General features: G+C 37.7%; 1 long non-coding RNA gene across 2 annotated transcripts in view; it reads left to right on the top strand.

Moving 5' to 3' along the window:
* Positions 1 to 25,553, top strand: part of LOC131424628 (uncharacterized) — a 559,968-nt gene that overhangs the window by 348,262 nt on the left and 186,153 nt on the right. The window lies entirely within an intron of this gene.

The following is a 25,553-nucleotide window of genomic DNA, read 5'->3' as shown; positions in this document are numbered from 1 at the left end:
AGTGACATTCTGACATTCAAAAATGAATTCTTAAATTCATAGCGGCCTACTACATTTTAAAATTATTTACATAATTGATATCTTTTTTTCTACAAGTAATGCTTGGGAGCTTCCAGATTAGTGAACCTCTTTCAATCATTCTAAAACTTCCAAAACACAGATTTCACGTCTTAAAGTCAAGTTGATCATGGAGTTCAAAAGTAGTCTATGCACAATTTCAAGTATCACTAAATATAGAAATTCTCAGGGAATGTTACAAGTTTTATTTTCATTTAGTATATGGAGTACTAGTAGATATTTCACCATACAAGTGGGTACTACTAACACCCATATAGCTAATGTAAAAACTAGACTAAAATGACCATGTAAATGGGTTTGGGGGAAGCACATACAATTACACAATATGTTATTTTAGTTTTTCTTTTTCTAATTCTGTCTTTTCTATTTTCTACATTTTAGTATATGTATCTGACATTTGGACATCAAATCTGAAAATGATGAAATGAGGAAATGATATTTTATGTGTATTTATTTTCAAAATTTCTAAAAGAGGTAGCTTTCTCTGGAGGATAGCTTAAGGGAGTGTGGCTTATGAAATGCCTTCTGTACCTACCTCTGCCCCTAAGAAGAAGGGGTGCTCTGTCATTAGCTCCCCTATCTTCATAATGGAAGGTGCTTAACTTATCTTCTCTTTGCCTCCTGAGAACTGGTTAGGGTTCACACAAATTACTTCCATTTCTATGGAAGAGAAATGACATCTATGAGCTTTTGCAACATGGGTTCCTGGGTGCAGAGAAATGCTTTGGATGCAGTGTTTCAGGAACAACTGGTTTACCATTCCTTAGTGTTTCCATGCCTGAATGCAGTCCTTCTTGTTAGCAGAGTGAGGGGAACAGATTTCCCTGCTGAGGTGGAGGAAAGCACTGCAGGGCCTGGCCTGCAGCTTGCAGACTCCTGCTGGCCTCCCAATTGTGGGGAGCGTCAGCCAGTATGATAGGGACAAAGCCATTAGAAAGAGAAGCACCAAAGTGAAACCAGTCTTGGTCACCAAGACTGCCTGGTCAACCTCCCTGATGTTCTAGTCCCTCATTAGCACACACTCAGCTTCTAGTTTTTGTATAAAAGAAAGAAAATAACAACAGCAACCACAAAACACAGTACTATAAAAATAGTACTGTGCCATGATGGACTAGTAGAAACCATGAAGTTTGAAATAGGTTTTTGTATACCCAAATAGTTTCCAGATTAAGTTTTTCTTCCTTCCTTCCTTTCTTTTTATTTTACGCTTTTATTTTATTTTTTGAAGAAAACACCTCTTTTTAACTCAGAGGTGTTTTCACTTAGTTGTTGGGAAAGCCTTCACTTAGAATCCACAAATTTTGTGCTAAATAGAGAATTTGGTGTAAAAAAGCTTAATTCACTTCTTAATGAAATCCAGTTTCTTTTTACAAATCTGATGTAGTTGTTAGGCCTTTCATTACTTTGCTGTTTTGAAATTAAAATTTGATTGTATAATTTCATGCAGCTGTATTTCGTTTTTAAAATCACGAGGTCTAAAAAGCCTGTGTATATGTGTGTATGTTTGTATGTGTATGTTTAACAAAAGGGACGTCTCTTCTTAGATATGAAACACATACTTGAATGTTCATATTTAATTTTTTCTAATTCTCAGTTTTTGTTTGTCAGCATTGCTGGATTTTAAAAAACCCTGAAAATCACTATAAATTGCCACAGTCACAATTTTGCTAACACTGTGGGTTTTTGTTGTGGTTGTTAATATGAGACTGGGCATGATTGTTAGGTAGTAAAGGAAACTGGCAATATTATTTTTATCCCAAACTTAGGAACTAGTTTGACATTGGTGGATTCCAAGTTGGAATGTGCTGCAAAATGTGCTCTTGCAATTCACATTAGGGGAGACAGAGCTGCTGTGCGTTTTATTTCCTATGAAGTGTATTTTACCTTAGAGCTGCCGAAGGAAAGTAATTACTTACAAATAAACAATTTACATGCTTTCCAAGGCTTCTGATCATGTTATGGTAGCTTTATTAAATTTTCCACTAAGATAATTATTGCAGGGAATTTCACAACTTAAAGCAAACACTTCATTTGGCTCAAGATAGTTAAAAACACAGGCAGTTTATGCCTTCTTTAGGATTCGACCCCACCCTGACCCCAGTTCTCTGTCTCATCTCCCAGTGTGTAAGCTAGTAACCTCTGAACGTGCCTTAGGAGATGAATGCTATGCCCAAACAAGGGGAAAATCCCACACTAGATGGGAAAATAGCTATAAGATAATGATGACATTTCACCATCCTGTGACATTATGCCTGGTTTCTCCTCTGTGTTAGTTAACACTGTGCAACAGTAGGCAGTTTATTGGGCTGAAATGTTGCCAAAATTTTAGCTTTTTGTTTTTGTTTTTAGATGAATGCCAGAATTGCTAATAGGAAGCATTTCCTAAATCCCCATGACTAGCCAGGGAGAAAACAATGCACAGCCATGTGTTTAATGTTTCAATAATATGATTATCTTTGGTTTCCTCTGGATAGTGGGAAGCTATATATCACCAGGAATTTCCTGATTAATTCATATAAGTGCCTAGTGCTAAACAGGGAGCCATCCAGGTGACCAGATCACTAACAACAACAACATCATCATCATCATCATCATCATCATCATTTCTTTGGGTGAAGCAGGCTTTCTAAGTTCTTGCTGGCTGTGTTATCGGACTCTACGTGGAGGTTTCCAGTACAGATTTCTCTTCTAGGTAATCACTGAAAATAAAACTCCAACCTGCCAACCATTAAATCTGTGGATGAAATGGCGAAGAGCTCAGATTTCCAGTTTTAATCTGTAAGCTTTGAGTTGCCTTTTCCTTCACCTTTTGTGCTAATCATTGGCTGCCCAGTCCCAGTGAGGTAGGCTTCCTGCAGATACCATCTGCCTTTGCTGGCACCTCTTGCCCTTCTTGGCAACTCCTGCCTGCTGGATAGTGTCCTGTCACATCTTGGGTAGTGGTTTTCAAAGGATAGCCTGCTACCTTTGTTAGTCTGAGGACTGCACTTTGATTCATTAGTGATGTTGAATGCATATTTATATTATATTACATTATTTATGTATATTTATATTTAACGTTATTATATTTTCATTGTTGCTGCAAGAATATATTGAGAGGAGGTTCTGAGTCTGGGTTCTAGAGGGAGCAAAACTGGGTGTCATCAGGTTGGAACTTGGTGCTACTTCCTGCCTCTCCCATGACATCTGTGTCCTTGAAAGGTCAGTTTCTATTCCACTAAGGGGCTGTGTCTAAATATGTCTTGCAAGATCCCAGTTACACCTGACCTCTCAGACCTCTTCTTTACTCCTGTCTCCCCTGATCACTCAGCCCCATCTGCAAGCTGTACTTCAAATTTATCATGACATCTCTGGGCACTTGGGCACCCTGGCAGGCCTGGCTCCCACACCTCCTTCAGACTCTTATTCACATCTTATCATTTTAGAGAATGTCTTCCTGACCACTGCATTCACTACGAATTTAGGTTCCTCCTTTTGCTCACTTGTTATTTTTATCCTTGTACATATCACCATCTCACATCATAAATTTTACTCATTAACTATTAAATTTATTTTACTTATTAGTTTAGTGTTTACTTATTAATCTGTCTTCCTCCTCTAGCATGTAAGGTAAATAGGCATAGGGATTTTGTCATTTTGTTCATTGCTATATTCCCAAAACATTGAGCAATGCTTAGCACTTAGCAGGTACTCAGTAAGTATTTGTTGAAAGGATAAAGGAAGGTGGATGGGAGCCCCATACTTGGGACATTTACTTCTTAATCTAATTCTACACGAAGCAGCAGTATTACAAGTAGTGTTTCATTTAAATTGGGGGCAATAACTCAGTATATGTCGCAGTCTGGCTGGGCACAATCAGGAGCCACTTGTCAAAAGAAACTAACTTTATTTTTAGAACCACACACGCCAAACAAAACAGCCTCTCAGGAAAAACCCTCAGAGCCTCAACTGCCACCACCGGCTTTCCACAAGCCTCTCTCTCCAACACAAGCTTCTATCCACCTCCCACAATCCTCCTGCTCTTGAGGCCGATTGGCTGGGTCACGTGGGCGGAGCCAAAAAAGTCCCCCAATGAGCAGCTCTGTGGTCTGAAAGGGCAGGGAAACAGCCCAATGAGCATCACCGCAGAGGAGCCAATCAGCTAGATGTTGCTGGGGCCGCTGTGAGCCAATCATCAGCCGGCAGCTGGAAGTTTGCTGGCAGCCGGAAGTTTGCTGGGGCCCCTTCGGCTGTGGCTCTCAACAATATGTATTTGTGAAATCATTTGAAATGAACAAGAACTCTTAGGTTTACACTGATCACACTGAAATAACATCAGCTCATTGATTGATTAAATAAAAAAAATTGATTGTTCTTTAAGTTTTTGGAAATTCCACACAACAGATTGGCCTAAACCTCAGAATCTTATATTTATAGCTCATCTTTGAATATTTGTAGGAATTGCAATTGCTTAGTGGGGAGAGAACTGATGTTTATTGAGGGCTTTCTACATGTCAGTCAATTCCTGTACATGATTTAACATAAATCTATAAAACAATTTACCAAATACATTATTATTCCTATTTGAACAGAAATTCTGAATACATTTGGAATATCCAAGGTTTCAAAAAAAATGAGAGGATATTGTGATCTTTCCAGGCTGTGCTGTGAAATGCAGACCTCTGTAAGAAAACAACAAACTGAAGAATTAGGTTACCTCCCATTTTATTCACCCTCCTTTGGCTGAGTATTCTCAAAGCAGAGGCTGCCCATGCAGATGTCCTGGTAGGTGTCTGCATTGGCTTCCTACTGGATCAAGTTCAAGCTCCTAAAACTGGACTCAAAGCTACATAGTCTCCTCTCCACTTAATGATCCTAGGTTATTTCTCTCTACTGCCTGCAACAAATCCTCTGCTGTGGTGTAGAAGACTATTCTTTTTCTTCTCTTCCTTCTCCTGCTCTGCTACCCTTCCCCCATTATGCACCTGTTTACTGATCTCTGACCTGCTTCAGCAACTTAACGTGTATTCCTCTTATGCTGCTTCTTTAAAGAATGAGTGTCATTCCCTTTCTTTTCTGCCCATCCATCATTTAACCATTTTTTAAGGACCACCTGAAAATTACACGTTTTCTCTATTTTTCATGTTCCTGGCCTCCTCACTCCTTTTTCTTAATTACTTTTGAATTTATCATTCAGTTTATTAAGCTCTAATCACAGACTGGTATGTTCTGTGACTGTTTCTAGTATTAGTCTTGAGATCTGAACAAGATTGTGTTAGAGACATTTATGTCTTACATTTGTTTTCTTCCTACAATATTTTCTGGCATAGAAGTTGTATCAATATGAGATGCTCAATAAATTCTTGGCCTTGCATCCTGAATTTTATCAAACCTTGCTAGAAACTGTGACATCATTTTATGTCAGAAAATAAAACGTGGTTTATTCAGCAGCAATCTAATATTGTCTCTGTGCATCTTGTGTGTAAACATATTTTCAGACAGTCTCTGGAAGATTTGGCTTCTATTTTGTTATTTCTGAAATTTGAATACCAGCATCCATATTGTAAAATATTTGTGTAAATTACTTTTGAGAACTTTAGGTGAGAGGTGTATGTATGTATAAAGTACTCATCTGTAGAAAGCAAAATGAAAAATGTGAAAGAAAGTTCAGAACAAAGCACTAGAAACTTTGGATGTATGATGAGGCCAAAGAATTCATTGTTTCATTTTGAATGCAGTTTAGGGAAGACTGGGAAATACGTTCTTTGAAGTCTCAAAAAAAAAAATAATATATATATATATATATATATTTGTGTGTGTGTGTGTGTGTGTGTGTGTGTTTATCCCTGTGCTACTGAAGATACTTTGCTGTTTCCATGAGGGGGTTGCCTGTAGCATCAAAGATAATCTGGAAGGATTTGAACCTTTGAGGCAGTTGAGCACTTATTAACATAAGATTAGAGATGGCAAAATAAAACTACCAATAATCTTCAGGTGATTTCAAATCAGGCGTCATGCTGCAAATCCTTCTTTTTTGGCAAGGAGAGACTGGTGAAGTGCCAGTGAATGTATTTTAGCAGAAAGAAAAGAAGCAGAGAAATTCAGCTGAGGATTCAGAGGTCAACACTGTCTGAAGAAATACTTGGGATGTGGTTTCTTAGACTGATTTATACCACATTTTGGTGAGATAGCTCAGTGACATAAATTCTGTGCAGTTTATCTAATTTTTAAAATTAACTGCATTTATGATTAGTATCGTGTATTGCCTTTTCAGGTAGGTTTTTAGGGTACCCTAGAGATGGGAGGGGTCCACATTCTCTACCTTTAAGAGCTTTCTCTTTAGTATCCCTCCAAATGCCATCTTGAGTTTGATGGATAAACAGCAGGTCAGGCTGGTGTTGTGGTGCCAGAATGTGAAAACAGGGACTGCACCAAGGGAGGAGGGACAGGTCCCCATGCTGGAGACAAAGGATGTTTTCCAGTTTGCAAGCAGAGGGTATTGAGAGAGTGGTGACAAGTGGTAGATGGCACAGCTAGGCAAGCTGTCACCATGAAAGGTCCTGCAAAGGCTCACAAGTGGCACCCCACAGTCTGGCAGAGAAAAGCAAGACAGGGCCCAAGGGTGGGCAGTCTGTGGCACTCAGGGAAGCAGGTGTGGAGGTGGCTCTGTGAAGGCCTGGCAGCAGGTAGGGAACCCAGCCTCTGAGCTGGGATCAGAATTGCAGTCCTGAGAAACCAGGGAGAGAAGGAAGCCAGGGGAATAAGACAAAGTCCACCTGTTGAAAACAACACAAAGGAGCCATGAAAATGGCCATGAACAACAATAACAAAGATAGCCAGCACTTATTAATGATTACTCTAAGTCCAGGAAAGTCCAGACTCCTTTATACACCTCGATTCTATTAATTCTTGCAACCTGTGAGGCTGGTACTTACTCGCACCCCACCTTACAGGGGAGGAAAACTGAGTTGCAGTAGGTTGCACAGAGCCATAGACCTAAGAAATGGCAGCATGGGCATTTCATCCCAGACAGTGTGTTTCAAAAGACTCTGTGCTTAACTTCTAAGCTATCCTACCTGTGACTATTTTCAGGTGACATAAAATTATGTGTTTTTACAGCCTTTTGGAATAATGCTAGCTTGAAGCCAGGTATGGGTTTGAATGTCACCTCTCCTGCTTATTACTTGAGACACTTTGGGAATATTATTTAATTTATCCTAGACTCGATTTCATCTCTGTGGAATGAGGGAATGGCCACTTACTCCATGGATATAGAAGGACTAAATGAAATAGCAGATATAAACTAATAAAATCATGTCTGGCTAGAGCTGCCACTCAGCAAATATCTGTTTTCTTTTATTGTCTGCATGTCCATTAATACAGAGCTCTTTAAAACCCACTTGGCTGATACTAGGCTTGTTCCTGGGCCCAGGGCTGGGCCAAGGAACAGATTGCAGACAGCAATGGTGCCTGAAGGGTACTTGCCAGCTCACCTACAAGGAAAGCTTTTGCTCTCTTCTTTTAATTCTCAGAGAAATGTGTGGGTAACTGCTTTTATATAGTTTTTCCAGTCAGTGAAACTTGATATCTTGAAGATGTAGACGAGTGTTCACTTTAGGAACACTAGTTGGCAATTGCAAAAATTGTGTATTTTTAAAATAAATGTGCTTATCATCTATTACTTTTGAGAGTCCTTCATGAACTTTGTTAATATCTGGAGAACTAATGGAAATGAGTTTATAAATATGCTAAAATTTCAAAGCCTACCTCATATTTCATAACAATCAAGGCATATGTGCTAATGATCTGAAATAGCCTGTCTCTGGTCAAGTCATGGATGGTCTACAGCATCTTCTTCATTAGAAGCATGGACTCACTCCTGACTAAAGAGTTTAATGATCATTACTTTTAAAAAGTTTTCCTTTATTTTATTAATATGGTAAGTTACATTAATTTTTAATAGTTTTATTAAAGATAATTAATATATAAAACTGCATTTTAATACATTCAGTTTGACAAATTTGGATGTAAACCATAAAAGTCTGTTGGGTTTTTAGCTGTTGACTATACTTAAAACTGTAACTATATAAACTTTTTGTGCTTAAAAATTTTCATGACACAAATAGCCTATGGTCACTAGAAAAATTACATTAAAACTAGAAGTACAAATGAAGTAAAACCACCCATGATTCCAGAGCTAAGCATGGTTAAATTTTAATGTATATCCTTCCAAGTTATTTTTTATGCATGTTTGGTTACAGTACAGAAATGGATCATTTTCTAAATACAGTTTTATAACCCAGCGATGTATTATAAACATCTTTAAATCTACATCTACATCATTATCTGCAGTAGCCTCATCATATTCCATTGCATTTTTATCATATTTCATTACATTTTTATGTGCTATTAATTTAGAAAAATCCTTTCTTATTTGGTATTAAATTTTTCACATTTTTTCCTATTACGAACAATGCTTTGATCCTCATCCTTGTACATCCATCTGTGTGTCCTTTTGTCATGCTGATTCAAAGGGCATGCATGTTTATCAGGCTTTAGATACATTTGCCAAGTACCTGTCTAGAAATATTGTACTGATTATATTCCCACTGACAGTCAATGAGTGCTCCAACATTGGGTGTTAGTTTTATTTTTAATATACCATCTGATAGACAAAAAGGGCATCATCTTACTTTATTTTGTATTTATTTGCTTACTAGTGATATTGATTTTTTTCATATGTTAAGTTAAATTTTTAATTCATTCATTTTTTTGTGAATTTGCCTGTTCATGGCTTTTTGTCTCTCTTTCCTGGGACATATTTATTTTTCTTACTGATTTTTATGAGTTCTTCATGTATGTAACTCTGTCTATATTTTACCAGTTTGTATTGTATCCTTAACATTTTTTGATATATAGAAACTTTTATCTTAAAATTAATTAAATCTCTGTGTTCTTCCTTCATGAACTCAGTAAAGTATTAGCATATGTAATACTCAGAGCATCTTTACCTTCAGAGAAATAAAATACTCAAATATGTTTTCTCAGACTACTTCCATGGCTTCATTTTTCATATTTAAATCTTAAATTAAACTGGAATTCATGTTGGCATGATAGGGAGATAGGTCTTGGGGTTTATTCCTCCAAGTGATAATCAAGTTGTTTCAGTACAATGATTGATCAACCTATGCTCTATATATTGATTTTGAATGAATCACCTCTATCAAGTACAAAATTCTTATATATAGCTGTGACTCTGGTGTTTTGTTTGGTTCCACTGGATTCTCTTTTACTCTGCTGCCAGGATCATCTATTTATTTATTGCGAAAGTTCTTCCTTAATTATTGTTGTTTTTCAGAAAATTTGTAAGTTTATTTGATATTTATTTATTTGATGTCTTAAAATAGGCAATCAGGGGGGAGTTGAAGGGGGACATACCTTTGGAGGTGGATAGGGTGAGACTGGAGAAAGGCTGATATTGTCAAAGCTAGGTGAGGGGATGTGAGGCTCCTGATCCTTTTCTCTGCCTTTACTGTAAATATGAGTAAATAGATAAATGATTTGCATTGGAATTGCACATGATGTCAACTGCACCTGCTTTCCTCTACAGAGATGTGTTATTATTATTTTTTTTCTGTTTGTTGCCATAGGTATGTTTTATTTTCATTAATCATACAAATACTTTTCTATAATGTTCTAGGGAAAACCTGAGAATTTGGCCATCTAATTAGGGGTCTCTTTAGAGATCCACAGGCCATTGGCATAAGCACGTTGTGCCTGGGTTCACAGAGCAGCTTGTGGCTCCTGCCCATCCCCGACATGGCTCTTCCTCTACATCAGGACTAGGATCTCAAAGATGATGAGGGTGGGGAATCCTCTAGGCTCTTAGAAGATTTCACTCTGATTCTGCTGAAGGGTTTTGATTACCAGGGTCTTTGCCTGCATCTCTGTTTTCTTAAGCTTGGCTTAACCCAAATGGTGATTTCCACCACATCTGGCTCATCTGCCATTTTCTTACAGCAGTCAGGAGCATCACCCTCTGAACAAAGTGGGGTTCCTGTGCTCCCACTCATATGGTGGTTATTTCTCTTTGTCTTGTTTTATGTACTTCAGTTAGGTTTTTAAATTCATTTGTTCACAAAGACCCTGTAGCCTTCTCTTAAAAAGTCAACAAAGAAGAAAACAAAAAAACTAATTGATCTTCTTTATGCCTTGAATCTGGTGTGTGTGTGTGTGTGTGTGTGTGTGTGTGTGTGTGTGTAGCTATTGCATTACTAATTGTTGGAATAGAGGAAAACATTGCTTTGTGATTAACTGTCTTACTTAACTTAAAAATGTTTTTTCTGTTTTACTTTATTTTCTTTCTTTCAAGTAGAGAGTTCTATGATTTTCAAACTATGATAGACTTGCCTCCTTCAATATGTATGATTCTCTTTTATTGAATTTATAACTAGCACTTTATACACATTATGAACTGTGTTAACTGAAGGTGGTGACAGTGGGTATCCTGCTGCTGTTCCTGATTTTAGTGGAAATGTATCTAATCTCTCATCACAATAACACTGGTGATTTGAGGAAGGTATACTTTATTGTTCCATTTGGTAGAATCTTAAAAATAAGTATTCAGTGTTGAGTTGTTCCACATACTTGACATTATTAGGAAGAATTATTTGTTTTTCTTCTCCTTAGACCATAGGTTTCTTTCTATTAAAGTCTTCTCATATTCCAAAGTGAGTGGACTCATGGATAGTCAGGATTTTGTGGAGTCCTACAGAAATTCCCTAAATTGATGGCCCTATTCCACAGTTTTCCTATTGTTGTATTTTCCCTGTTGCTTCAAAGTGAATTTGTGTAAAAGAAGAGTGAAATAAATGGACTGAAATTTCTATCTTAACATTGGAAGTTTGGTATATTTTATTGACTGTTATCTACGGGTCAAAATTTATTCACTCCAATTAAGGTGTGGAAAAAAATGTCTTTTTAAAAAATTTTTTCCTATAAGCAATCTGGTAGCTCTAGAACCATTGCTACAGTTGATAAGAAAAATCTTCCCAAACTTTATTTCTTTTAGAGATTAGTATAAAATAGCTGCTTTGGTAGAAATATTCAATTAATGCAAAGTTTTGCTGTACATCACAATTGTTTTTCTACTCTTTAATTAGTTCCAACTGCCACTTCCTCCCCCCTCCCCCCCCAAAAAAAAGCTTCTGCTTGCAGGAGTAAACATGCATATCCTGATTCTTACTCACTAACATGTGCTTCAATGCTGGTTATATAATCTTTCTGAGCATCCATTTCTTTATCTGCAAATTCGATATTAAAAAATGGCTATTTTGGGCTGGGGGATGGATATAGCTCAGTTGGTAGAGTGCTTACCTTGCATGCACAAGGCCCTGGGTCCTAATCCCCAGCACACCCCCCTACACACACACAAATGTGGCTGTTTTATATTTTATAGAATTTTGTGGGTATTGAATTAATAAACACATTTTAAGTGACTAGAACAATTCCTCACACACATTAAATGTTGAGTAAATGCCTTTAATTATTATACTAAAATCATTGTTCTTCTAGCATTGGGAGTACCATTTGTGTGCCATTTTTCCATTGAATGCTTTTGGAATGGTTTGGTCTCTTTCTCTTTTACCTACTCTACTTTTAAGGGACATGAAGCTGTTTTAATATTCCTTTGTTTTATTCTTTTGGCATAAGCAAAGAATAGTAATTACTTTTAGGTATTTCAATCATCTTTGGTGTCTAGCTCCTGCTGGGGCTGTGTCTAGCTCCTGCTGAGGCTATGTATTCTCTCTATCTCCCTAGTAATTTTTAGTTGTAGGACATCAATAGCTCTCCTTTGACATGGTATATGATAACATCTTCATGGTGGTGGGATTTTAGGTAAGTTGGAAATGGAAAGACCCTTTAGCCATAAGTTTCTTTCCTTCTGATGCTTAGATTTCAGACAATAAATTTGGTTTTATTTTTCATCTTATATGTTTTAACTTATGTTACTTCTTCAGTGAATCATATTACTTCTTCAGTGAGTTATAAAACTAAAATTCTGGCTTTTCAAGTATCATGGATCCTTTGAAAAACTGAGCTAATAAGCCATTGGGTGATACATGGTAACCAGATATTTAGGAAAGAATAACTTCCATTTTCCATTTTCACTAAGAAATTCATTGATTAGCAAAATAATCCTTATAGGATTTTGTCATTGTGGAATTCTACATTCATCCCTCATCACCATTATGAATGAAGAGGGCGCAAAGTCTAATTTTAGGTGCCAGATGGGTACCACATGAGTATCCATGATTCAGCAAGGGTTATCATATGGCTCATGCTGAACCCCAGTGAGTTATCTTCTGTGTGTCAGTTTTCCACTTGTCTTTCAGCTATACCGAGGCTGTTAAATGTGCTGAGAAATTTGGTAGCTTCTTGGGGCTAGCAGTTAAGAGTGGGTGTTATAATTTACTTTTTGTTGAAAAAGGGATAGGATTCATTTTGAGGCTATTCAACAAAGCATGAAGAAAGAAATATCAGAGTGAGAAGGGTTTCGGGCCTTCAGATATGAGGTTTGAAACATTTATGTGACCTTACTGATGGCTGTGGAGAAGTCTAGGCCTGGACACAGACACTGAAGATTAATCTTGCACACATTTGAGTGTACTGAGAATTTGGGTGGCACCTCTCATTTTGTATCTGTGGAATAGCAGAATAATCCTGGGTAGAGCACATGGTAACTAAGTGTTTTTATAGCACTAGTAAAATCCAAGTCTCCCAAAACATCTGATACTTATTCTAGGTTGAGGAAGGTGAACATATTTCATGGCTCTTAACTCTGTCATCAGTATATAATATACCCTAAAGTAAATTTTGGGTCCCCATCCTCCAATTTAAAGGATTAATTAAAACCATATTTTGCCTTGATTCTTAGAGCTCATTGAGCTCCTTGGTATAAAAAGATGCTTCAGAGGACAGAGTAACATGAAGATGATATTTAAGGATCCCTTTCTTTGAGCTGAGTACAGTGATGTTATGTGGCGACGCATAAGTTCATCCTTTAGTCTGTGCAGGAGTTCTGTGGTGTAGGTTTAAATGCCACATTTATGTGGACCATGAAATTGACATTTGAAAGGGATAATTCTTCAAGACCACAACATTGGGAAATGGCCCAAACAGAATATGAATTCAATTATGACTGATTCCAAAACTCATAATATTCCACTAATCAACTTCATTCTTCTCTTCTTACTTCCCAAGTCAACATTTCACATGTAAGTTGCCCATTTTTAGGGAATATCTTGCATCCCTTCTTCAGAATAGAGTGAGCTTCATAAGAACAAAAAGCATTCTTCTTAAGAATGAAAGATGTTTGAAAAGAGTGCCCTACTGAAGGGCTTGACTGGATTGTGTTGACCACCTATGCCTTGAAAAGGAAAGAAAAAGAGTATCTTGACAATGAGCATAAATTTATATTATAATTTCTGCCTTACTAAATCTTGACTTTGTTGTTTGGTACCGTTAATTCCCATAAAACTTTGTTAAAATAGTTAAAGTCATTAAAAGAAAGACAAAAAAATCCATTTCTTAGTCCAACTTATTTTCTGTTGTTATTTTATTTTCAACATTAAAAAAACAAAGCAACCCACTGATTAGAACTTTCCTACAACTATAAGCAAGCCTGTGTGCACTTTTTCAGTCTGTCTGGGTCTTAATGACTCTACCACAGTAGGCTCATTCCCTTGCAAGGATGCTAATGGGTTGTTGCTGCCCAAGAGGCAGAGAATTGATATGTTTGGATTTCTACTCCTAGTCTTTGGTTTCTTGGTTGTGATATTTTCCTTGTTGATATTTCTTTTAATTAGCATTGAATTTCTCCATTTTCTGTCTTGCTTTTCTTCTTTTTGTGTAGTCTGCAGGCAAAGACTCCTTCAATAGCAATTGTTATCAGGGAGAAACAATCTCTTGAGGGTTCAGAGTTACTTGGTGCTAGGGTGAAAGTTGTTCTTCTGCAGCCTCCGTTAGATCAGCTTTTATGCACCTATCTTAAGTAAGATCTACATGATGCTCTGTCAACTCCCCTTGTCTCTTTATCTTTAACTCAGTTATTTTCTTCACATTCTTATCCCGTCCCAGATGATATTCACCAATAGTAGTAGATTTTGCAGGAAAACGAAAATTAGGAGTCATTGCTGATTGATAAATGGAAGCAACTACAGAGCATGTTGGTTAAAAATGAACTTTTGGAAAGGTCTGGCTGGCCATTATTTAGAGATGATAATTTTGTTTCTATAGTTTGAACTGAGAAAGCTACATATAATTGAATTCAGGATCTATGATGTGGATCTCTGTCTCTCTGCTCTATTCATCCATCCATCGGTCTATCTGAAACTGTCCATGTGTCATTTGTTTTTCTTGCTCCAGCTAGAGAGGCAGAACAGTTCATGTTTGAGAACCAAGCTGATTTCAAAAAGGAAAGTCCTGATTATGGTTTGTAATTAATGACTTGTTGGCTGCAGTCTGTGCACACATTCCACAGTGTGCCTTCTTCACAATACCACTCTAAAGCTTCTCAAATCTGAAAGTGTTCGATGAGCAGATTTGACTGTAATCTGGTCCGAGACAGAAAATTATTGTAAAAGAGAAAGGCCTCAGTGCTTGGATGAACTCCACCCTTCTTTGTATGTGGCAGCAGCATGAACCAGACATTCTGCAGAGATCATCTTGATGTCATTTTGTTTTCCCTCTGGGAGACTCAAGGATTTTTATCCTGAGACTCTCAATTGATCTGTTCTAACTTAGCTGGTGATGACACATCCCAGAGGCTCCTACCATATTGGGCCTGAGGTCAGCAGACTGTGCACCATGCTGTCCTATGATTCATAGGACAGAACTGCTCTGGTCCCCTCCCACTACACAGGCCTGGAAGGCCACCATAATGAGGCAGTGGGAGGGAGTGTGGCTAGGAAAGCTGTTGAAAGGAAGCTTTTGTTGTAACTTTCTTCCCTGCAGCAGGAAGCTAAAGCCAAAGCAAAGTATTATCAAGCAACAGACCCTACATTTGAGAGAGATGAACTAGAAGGGTCCCTGGCCTTGTATTTAGGGTAAGCGTTGTATTTTAGAAGGCTGCAATTATTTCAGATGGGGGGAAAGGCCATACAGCATAGAATCCTGGAAGGAAATGTTATTGATTTGCTGCTAAATGACTCAGCTGGATCATTTTGAAATACTGGTCAAGGTGAGTATTGAAAGAGTGAATACTTTGGCATTTCCACACCCTTGGAAGTGAAGAATTGGACTTCCTTGGGAGCCAAATGATGTACTTTGATTTTCCAAAATGTTGATTATTTTATAGTAAATTTGTACTGAAATCAACAGTAGCATATGTTCTCTTATGTAAGCATGGCACATTATTCATTCAATGGTCATTTGCAGCACACTTCTGGGGTATGGAGTTCTATAGCCACTTCCTCTTCAGGGACAGAGGTCTGACCAGGCGTGCAACATAGATAAAAGTAACTTTGAATCTCTACTTTCATGTTCCTTTCCTTCTACATGTGGGAAAACATCAGTATATGAAATGGCATTTGAGTAACTTAAAGCCAAGTGTTCACAAGAGCAGAATAACTCAGAACAGCCTTTGAAGCCATTAGGTATATGAATCACTTACTGCTGCCTGGGGGTCCCACACCAGCTATTCCAAGCTGTCGGAGCACTTAGTGCATTGTACTATTTGTCTCTCTTCCTCACCAGTCTCCAAGTTCCTTGTGGAGAGAGATATTATATTTATCTTTGCATCCCTGGACACTAGCACAGTTCATTGCATACCACAAGTGCCTAGTAAATGTCTAGTGAATGAATTAGTAAGAAGAATCACTGTTATCATTTTGGGAGAAGGGAAGGGATTAGAATGATGGCTTTGTATGGGCATAAACTACAAAGGAAGAGATTCATTTTTTAAAGTCTAGAAACAAAATGTGCTTCCTTCTCATAATTCTAGTCAAGGGAAGCGGTTCAATTCAGCAGAGTTCAGTAAACATTTATTGAACATATTTTATGTGGTGACTGCATGTCTGAGCATGGAATGTTTTATGCCCTCAAAGGACTTAGAGTACAGGGTGAGATGGCAATGCTGTACAGGTAAAAGGACCATTTCAACATCATTTGGCAAATATGCTGTTGGAGTATTCAACTGAGAGAAGGAGAGGAAAGGGGCTTGACTTTGGGCCCCGAGGGGTGGGGCTGGGATGTTGAGAGAACCAGGAAACTCTTCCAGGAAGAGACAAAATATGGGTTGAGTCTTGAGGCAAGAGAAACCAAGTAAATAAGGAAGGATGTGGATATGGGGATGAGGAAGAGGGAAGATAATTAAGAACAAGGGCATGGAGTGGGACACAATAGGGAGTGTGCAGAAAGCTCCAGGTGTTCACCATGACAAACAAGTAAAACCTGGTGTATGAAGGCACAAGGGATGGCACTGCAAGCAGAAGACTTAGTGACATCTATTCACTGTGTGAAGGAGAGGGATTTGAACTTCATGATGTAGATGGTCAGCAGCTATTGGTTTAAGGATGGACTTAAAGTGAGACAGTGTTGGTGACAAGAAGACCTACAAGCATGTCCCCGAAATAGTGTAGACACAAGTCTGGAAGAAAGCAGTGGGGGTAGACTTTAAAGACAGAAGAGAGCTAAGAAAAAGTGCATGGTATTCCAGCAAGACTAGATCATGGATTGAGTACCTATGATAAGAAAGTGAGAGGACTAAGGATTTGGGCTGGAGTGACTGGGTAGTTGTTAGTATGGTGGCGTGTGGGGGGGAGAGGGAGAGAGAGAGAGAGAGAGAGAGAGAGAGAGAGAGAGAGAGAGAGAGAGAGAGAGAGAGAGAGAGAGAAGGTGGGAAATAGAGAATAATAGAAGGAATATATTTGGGGGTGAAGAAAAACGTTGAGTTCATCTATGGAGATGGTATGTTTGGATATTTTAAGTGGGGATGCCTGGCAGGTATATGAATCTAAAGCTCAGGAAAAGTCAGGGTCTAAGATATTTATGTGGGAATGACAAGCATGCACATGGCAACAATAAAAAGGAAAATTAATGGATTGTCCATGAATATAGTATAGAATAGAGGTTCATGAGTACCATTTAAAAGCCTGGTGCTCTGCAATCTTCCTGATTATTATCTGGGGAATTGGTCAAAAGCAGATTCCTGGCTACCTCTCTTGGAAGTTCTGATTCATTGTGTAGAGTGATCTGTACTTTGTAGCTTTCCTTGGCTAATTTTAATTTGCAATCATATTTAGGAAACACTGATAAAGAGTAAGAATAATGGAATCACCTTTACTTTAGGGGTAAATATAAGAAGATTATTTTATGAAGTAGAAAGAAAACAAACTATCAGGTGGAGAACCAACAGAGAGTGAGAACATAGAAGACAGAGGGAAGAGAGTTTCTGCAAGAAACAACAATGTTACAATAGAGAAACCTAGTCAGAGATTTTGTGAAGTTTTTGCTAGATTTGAATATATAGAGGTTTAGTATCTTTAAATGTAGCCAGGCATAATGGAGGCATGCCTGTAATCCCAGCGACTAGGGAAACGGAGATAGGAGAATTGCAAGTTTGAGGTCAGCCTCACCAACTTAGTGAGGCTTCAGCAACTTAGCAAGATCCTGTCTCAAAATAAAAACAATTAAAAAAAAAAACCTGGGGATATAACTGAGTGGTAAAGCACCCTGGGTTAAATTTAAGTGTAGAAGGAGAATTAAAACTAGGTTGCACTGAACTGAAGGATAGAGGATAGGAATAAGGAAGAGGAGAAAGTGAATAGATTTTTTTTTTCAAATAACTTGATTGTGAAGAGAATGAGAAAATGATACCTGTAGTAGACAGCACATAGTGTTATAAGGATGATTTTCTTTTAAGGGGAGAGACTCTCAAGAAAATACTTATATTTTATGTTTCAATTTATTTCCTGAGTTATTATATAAAAGTATAAAATAGCATTAAAGTTTTTGGTCTTTATTAGCAGCTGGGATCAGAGCAGGTTATGGGAGGGAAGGTGGGAGTAGGTGGAAGAAGAGAAACTCCTCATCCTTGATGGGAGGAGAAGAGAGAGGGGAAGTTCAGCTGGTGTAAGGCAGGAAGCTGAAGTGCTATTTTGTTTGTTCTTTTGTTTTTCCTATCAGGTGCTTAACTTCTGTGCCACATCCCCAGCCCTTTTTTATCTTTTATTTTAAGACAGGGTCTTGCCAAGTGGCTTAAGGCCTTGCTGAATTGCTGAGGTGGGTCTCAAATGTGCAATCCTTTTCTCTCAGACTACCAAGACACTGGGACTGCAGGTGTGTGCCCCCACACCAGGGATAGAATATTTTGGATGGAATATTCAGGGAGATTTTAAGAGGCTCAAACAGTTCAAGGGTACAAAGCTTGTTGATATCAAATGCTTGTGAATGTCAAACCTTGGGGAAGAGCTCTATTGTTAATTAATATATTGTTTTCTGAATGTTTCTTACTTTTCCTTTGACATTGCATTTTCTCCAATGGTAAGAAAATATTTTGTAGAGCAAGCCCTGTGGTCCTTTAAAACCCAGATCTCTCGCTTGCTGATCCAGTTCTGTATTTGCATTTGCCTCTGTGTTCCATGCTGTTTACACCCCCAGAAACTAGCACTGGGAAGGACCCCCAAAACTTCAATTTTCTTGGTGAAGTAGAACCTGGAGATCTTCTTTTTGTAGTCACCATTATTAGATCCAAAAGAAAAAGGAAAGTTGCCCTTTGGTTGACACTCAGTGGAGAATGGGAAAAGCAGGGTTGGGGAGAGAGTATTTCTTTCCAGTTAAGTCTTTTCCAAGACTGTGGATTCCTAAAGGTTTAACTACATATGTGAAATACCAAACTTGTACACCTGAAAGCAAATGAATAAATGAAACATCTCACAACCTCCAGAATAATTACATGAGCAAAAGCTAGTACTTTTAGTTATGCTCTGAAGTAGGAAGAGATGGTTAGTGAGTTGTTTTCTCTTCAATCAAGTATCTGAATCAACAATCTGACAACCCCCCAGAACTATCATATAAATCAAGCAAGAGCTTTTAGTTATACTCTAAAGCAGGAAGAGATGATTAGTGACTTTTATATTCACTCCTATACTTTCTTTTTCCCAAGTGTTGATAATTTGAGAAAGCAAAGAAATACAGAAGCAAGAACAGAATCAACCATAATACTACCTAATTAAAGTATTAATATTTTACTATAAAACTTTTCAGTCTTTTCTCTGTGTGTAACTTCTTATAGGAGCATACTTCATATATGACTTTAATCATGCTTTTTTTCTTTAACATTTAATACAGAAATTTTCTCATATAATTAAAATATTGTGTAAAATATATATTTTATCTGCATCATACAACAGGTTTTTTTTTCACATTTTACTTAGAAATTCCCTTATAATTGGATGCCTAATTTTTTTCCAAAATTTTCATTATTATAAGTATTACTGCCAAGAATGCCTTTGTATACCAAGTACTTTTTATATTTCAATTTATTTCCTGAATTATTATATAAAAGTATAAAATAGCATTAAAGTTTTTGGTCTTTATTAGCAAATTCCTTTCAAAGGATTTATATCATTTTGAAAGCTTATTGGCAATATATGAAACACTTATTTAATCATATTCATACCATTATTCAGTATTTTATTTTTAAAAATTTTACTAACATGTAGGAATGATAGAAACAAGATTTTAATTTTCACTTCTTTCATAAACAGTGAAATTTAATATTTTCCACATTTTGCTACAATTTTATTTCTGATTTTGCAAAATCTGTACTTTTTAATTACAAAGCTCATATGTATCTTATGGATTTGTGCCTTTAATTTTTTAGCATACTATGTGGTTACTGTATTAAACACTATGGAAAGGGCAAAAGAGTGATAACTCTTTTCAACCTTAAGGAACTTGTATTTTGTAATCATACAACTTGCTTATTGAAGAGGCCTTACAATGTACCGTGTTCAACTCTCAGTTGAGGAAGCAGACATCAAAACCACAAAACAGTGAAAAAAAAAATGAGCAAGACTAAATGATTTTGTGGAACTACTAGGGTTATAAGGATGATTTTCTTTTAAGGGGAGAGATTTCTTGGTTGTTGGAATTCAGGAGAACTAGAAACCTGTGTGACTTGGAGCACCAGGGGAAATTGTCATTAGAAGAAAGGGCTTTTGTTGGGCTCTGAAGAATGGAAAGAATTTAAAAAGGTGAAATGAAAAATTTAAGAGCATGAATTTAGGATCACCAAGTAGGAATAAACATGTCATAGGGGTTGGAGAGATTAGACAAGTCTAAGTAGGCTGGGGATGGTGCTGGGCAATAGCCTGTGAGATATGGCCAGATTAAACCTGTGAATCATGGATCACTGGACTCCTCCCCTTGACAGGCCTCACTCCAGTCTCTGCAAGTGCCCTGCAGAGAAGGGTGCCTAGAGAGCATGACCCCCAAGGAGGATATTCAGGCTCACCCTTGTGCTGCAGGTAGACTGCTCTGACTTCAGCAAGAGCCAATTTGTCAAACTCTGCTGAGCAGACTGCACAGTGATCTGGGTTGATCTAAAGAGCTGGTTTTAGGAAAATCAAAACAAAGTATGATATCATCAGTTGGAGAGGTACTGGTGTGGAGTATAGGGGCCTCAGTCTACTTCCTGTGTTGTCCAAGTAAGCTCTATGACTTTAGGTAGATTTCTTATGTTCCCTATAGCTGGATTATATTGTATACTGAGCTCTCGGGAGGTCTCAGCCTCTGTAACCTCTAACAGGAACTCAGCTAAGGATCACCTGTACAGGGCACCCTGGAGAAAAGAGAGTATGTAAATAGCAAGAAACCTCTGTTTTCTTCTTCAGATCTGGACTAAGGTGTCCTTTCTCTTAATTTTCTAGTTTGAAGGGTGTGAGTCAATATCTGGTACTTTCTTCCTTTGTCTCTGCCACACATGTAACAGGGCACCAGTGGAAGCAAATGCCCAAGTTATCTAATGTCTTTCTGTGTGGGGAGGTCATTTTAGTAGGCATTGATGAGATAAAGGTAATAATTTAAGCTTTCTTGTGAAAACTCTGTGTTTCCCCTCGTATGCTTCTTTTCTTCCTTTTATTTTGGGCAGGGGGTGGGGAGGGGGTGTTACCAGGGATTGAACTCATGGACTTTGACCACTGAGGCACATCCTCAGCCTTATTTTGTATTTTTTTTTTTTTTTATTTAGAGACAGGGTCTCACTGAATTGCTTAGTATCTCACTTTTGGCTGACCAATAGCTTTTCTAGTATTTGTGGTTTTGAACTCAAAATCCTCCTGCCTCAGCCTCCTGAGCTGCTGGGATTACAGGCATGTGCCACAGCACTGGGCTGGCTTCTTTTCAAATATTAGCTGTTGCATAGCCTCCTACTAATTTCTTGCCTGCACTTACTTCATTGTGTAAACCTTGGTAACTTGACCCTGATTTTACTGTATCTCTTTGGTGATGTCTTTTACAGTGATGATATTTCCTTTATTAATGTACCATAGCTAGTTTCTTTTTTGTTTATTTTATTTCATTTTTGGTTGGTACTGAGAATTTAATGGAAGGGTACTTTACCACTGATCTACATCCCCATCCCTTTTTATTTTTTATTTTGAGACAGGGTCTTGCTAAGTTGTGGAGGGCCTTGCTAAGTGTCTGAGGCTGGCTCTGAACTTGCAATCCTCCTGTCTCAGCCTTATGAGTTGCTGGTATTATAGGTATGAGCCATAATGCCTGGATAGCTAGTTATTTTTTATTGAGATTAGAATCTAATTAAGGAGGCTGAGGATATAGATAATGCATAACAAAAACAAGCAAACAAAAACTCCAACAAATATAATATCTAACAAAAGGAAGAGGTTGTCAATTTGTTTTCACTTTGATGTCTATTTTATGCAGCATTGGAAAACTATATCTTTTGATGAAGTGAAGAAGACACTAAGTTGGAGACAGAGCTAATAAATTACGCCTTGATCGTTAGGCAACTACACCCCAAACACTTTTTCTCCCCTGAATCTAGAAAATTCGATGTTAGTATTTTAGTTTAATTTAGTACCTGGCATGTGGGTGCTCAATAATTTTTTTCAAATTAATTCATTAGAGTGGCTTTATGATCCAGCAACCACTATATAATTGAATTAGTTAATAGAAGAAAACAATAAAATTTGGAAAGAAGGGAAGCATAGGAAATTCTTCTGAAATATACAAAACATAACCAAAAGCTTTTCTAATATTTGAGGATGATTTGAATCCTTTTTGATTCTTATTCTTGAATATCATTAGGCATTGGCACATTCTCTGTTTAAATGATTAAATTTTTATTTGCAGGGAAACTTACGGTTTCCAGAAAACTTTTGAGATATTATCTAATTAATTCCAGTAACAACTTGTGAGGTGGGTTGTACAGATATTGTTATCTCCACTTTTCAGAAAAGCAAGCAACTGGTAAAGGCGAAAAGAGAAGGGATTTTCCTAATATCATACAGCTTGTGTATATGAAATAGTGATGAAAGCAGAACTCATTTCTTCTGATGACCAGTTCAGGGCTTTTTCAGATGTATAAATCCTTAATCTCTAGGAAAGAAGTCTGAACTCCCTTATCCTCGCATCGAAGCTGAACAATTTATACAAGTGCTATGGCTCAGATTCCTTCTCAGAATGTTCCAGCATCGTCCATCTTAACTGCCTCTTCCCTCCATTTTTATTTCTGAAGTATTTTCCCTTCAGGAGCAGACTCTTCTTTCTCCCTAATTAACTTTTATGTGGAAACTTCTATCATAATGAAATCACATGTGCCCATGTTCGCTTGCCTGGTTTTCTTTTTAGTGCACCTGGAGGGAGAAGCATTTTCTGCTGTCTCACTGCATTATCTTGCTGAGGGGAGGAATATGTAGGAACTCAGATAACTACCTTCCTGAGAGTCAACCTTTTTTTTTTTATCAAACATTCTTTGGTATAGGCACAGCTTTGATATTAGCAGAAGTTGCCCCTTGTTGATAATTAAAATGCATTGGTTCATGATGTTGGCAGCAAAGCAGCCTGGCAACATAAACACAAACATGGACTGTGGAGGCAGATCAGGTTTGAATCCTGGTGCTGCTACTTACTGGGCAATTTAGCTCACTTTCTGCAGCTGATTTCCTCTTCTGCGCAGTGGGGATAATATATTAGCGTTATCTACCTTGCAGGGTTGTTGAGAGTGTTGAAGATAAATCATGGGTACTTTGCTTAGGGTGAAGGAGGTCACAGAAAAATACCATCCTCTTGCTAGACTACAGATCAAATTTGTGTGGCACATCTTCCATTTCCCCTGAAACTCCTGTACCCTCCCTGCCCTAGCCTAGGAGACTTCCTGCCCTAGAAGGCTGACCAGCAAGAAACCCATCAGCAGCTTCCTTTGCCCTCTGGCCCAGTGGAATTTGGCTATTGGAGGGTCCTGGCAGGAGATCAGAGGCAGGGAGGAAAATGAGATTCTGTGCCTTTCCTCATCTCTTTCCTTTCAGGATTACCTGGGGCTAACTATGTCCCAGAGAGTAACTTCCCTCTTGGAGGCAACCTGTTCTGGCTGAGGTGACTCTTTATTCCTAGGTATTGACAACCCATCCCCTCTGTGTACACCCCCAACCCCAACCCCAACCCTGGGAATAGTGGAGTAAAAACTCCATCACTGCTAGCTCCAGAGACTGCACTTCTTATCCACATCATCTTCAGTAGTCTTTACTAAACCCTCTTAAATGATCCTAGTATTAATATGCTGCCTCTTTACCCTGGGACCCTAACTGATACATTATTCATTATTTTTTAGTTGAAAATATGTTTGCCTAGGAATGTTTTAAATAACGGAGATTAGCACTTTGAGGAGAAAACATAAAATTGGTTCTTTTCATTGTTTCTTGACATTTGGTACTAAGAGAAGAAAAAGATGATGATGATGATGATGATGATGATGATGATGATGATGATAGCCATAGCTAAGCATCTCTTAGGTGCTATCTCTTAGCCTACTTCATATACATTTTCTCATTTGAGCTAAAAACTCACATGTATATTATTATTACCACCCTTTTTCTCAGAGAGGTTAAGTGATTTACCTAAAGGTAATGCAGAACACTCGGGAAGAGCTGAAATTCCAATCTGTACCTATTTGGTTCTGAGGTCCACACTCTTTTATGGAGGACATGCTTCCTAGGTACCAGGCTGAGAAGGGCCCTTCTGTCAGCAGTCAGTTTTCAATTAACTTCATTTGTCTATTCAAATTGCTATAGGTTCTAAATTCCTATAGGAAAGCACCTCTTAACCATGGCCTTTAAAGCTCTCAAAGTAAACTTTTTAAAAATTTGATTGATTCAGCAAAACTTATCAGGTCTAATCCATTTTTTGTCTAATTTGTTAATTTAAAATCTTTGAATCACTTGCTCACTATGGGCAACTATTTCATGGTTGCCTATAAAGGTACTCATTAATATAGAATATATAATTAAATTAAATATATTCTCTGATAATGTGTAAGCTTCCTGCAGCACTTAATTTTTTCTTTCCTTCCTCAGTGTAGTGTATTTAGTTTATGGCTTCTGTTATTTCGATCCACTTCTTAAACTAAATGAATCACATAATTTCATAGTTTCCTAGAACCTATAAAGGGCTCAGCATCATGACTACTCTGTAAAGGTGACTATGCTCCTGGAGGTGCACGAGTTGAGAAATTTCTCTTTGTGGATTAGCTCCTCCCTCCAAGCTCTGCGCTCTTAAAATAAAAGTCCAAAGACACTCAAAGAAACAGCCTTTTTTTTTTTTCTAGCAAACTTACATTTGACTGTGCATTTTTTTCTCTAATCTTTAGGCAAGTATTTTCATTAAGTTCAGAAGAAAGCTTTTTCCCTCAGTACTCTTTGGGTTCCCAAGTTGCAGCTAGGGAACTCTTAGCAATAATATACTCCATTTCTTTGTTTTTAACTCCATCTTTTGTTTGGCCCCCTAAAGCTATCTGCCTTTTATTATCAGAAGTCTTGAGGGGTGACTTACATATGTTCAAAGCATGTTTTATCAGCCTTGAGAGAATGGCAGTGCAGGATGTTGAAGAGCCTGGTGAAGGTCCCTCTCCACTGGTGGTCCTGGGTTCTCTAAAACTGATGGATGGCTTCATACTGGGGCCCACACGGACACTGTTCCCTGAAATCTTGCCCATTTTTTTTTCAATCATTTTAGTAAAACTAGATCATTTAGAGCTTGATTAGTATTACTCTGTTCCCTAAACCTCAGGCACAGGTGTCCTTTCATTCTTCTTTTTTTTTCCCCTGAGAACCTTAGGACAATGCAAATAATGGAACTATATGCTGCTGCTAGCATTGACCTACACCTACAATGTCAGCTTACATCTGTATTGTAAGAGTTTTTGTGTTTTGGTGATGCTTGTTTGCCTCATACCCTTTCCCATAGAGTAAGTTCTT

This window comes from Marmota monax, unplaced genomic scaffold, assembly GCF_021218885.2.
Source record: "Marmota monax isolate L192 unplaced genomic scaffold, Marmota_monax_Labrador192_F-V1.1 WCK01_AAM20220418_F8-fsc00037, whole genome shotgun sequence".
Classification (NCBI taxonomy): Eukaryota; Metazoa; Chordata; class Mammalia; order Rodentia; family Sciuridae; genus Marmota; species Marmota monax.
This window is presented reverse-complemented; position numbering and strand designations above follow the sequence as displayed.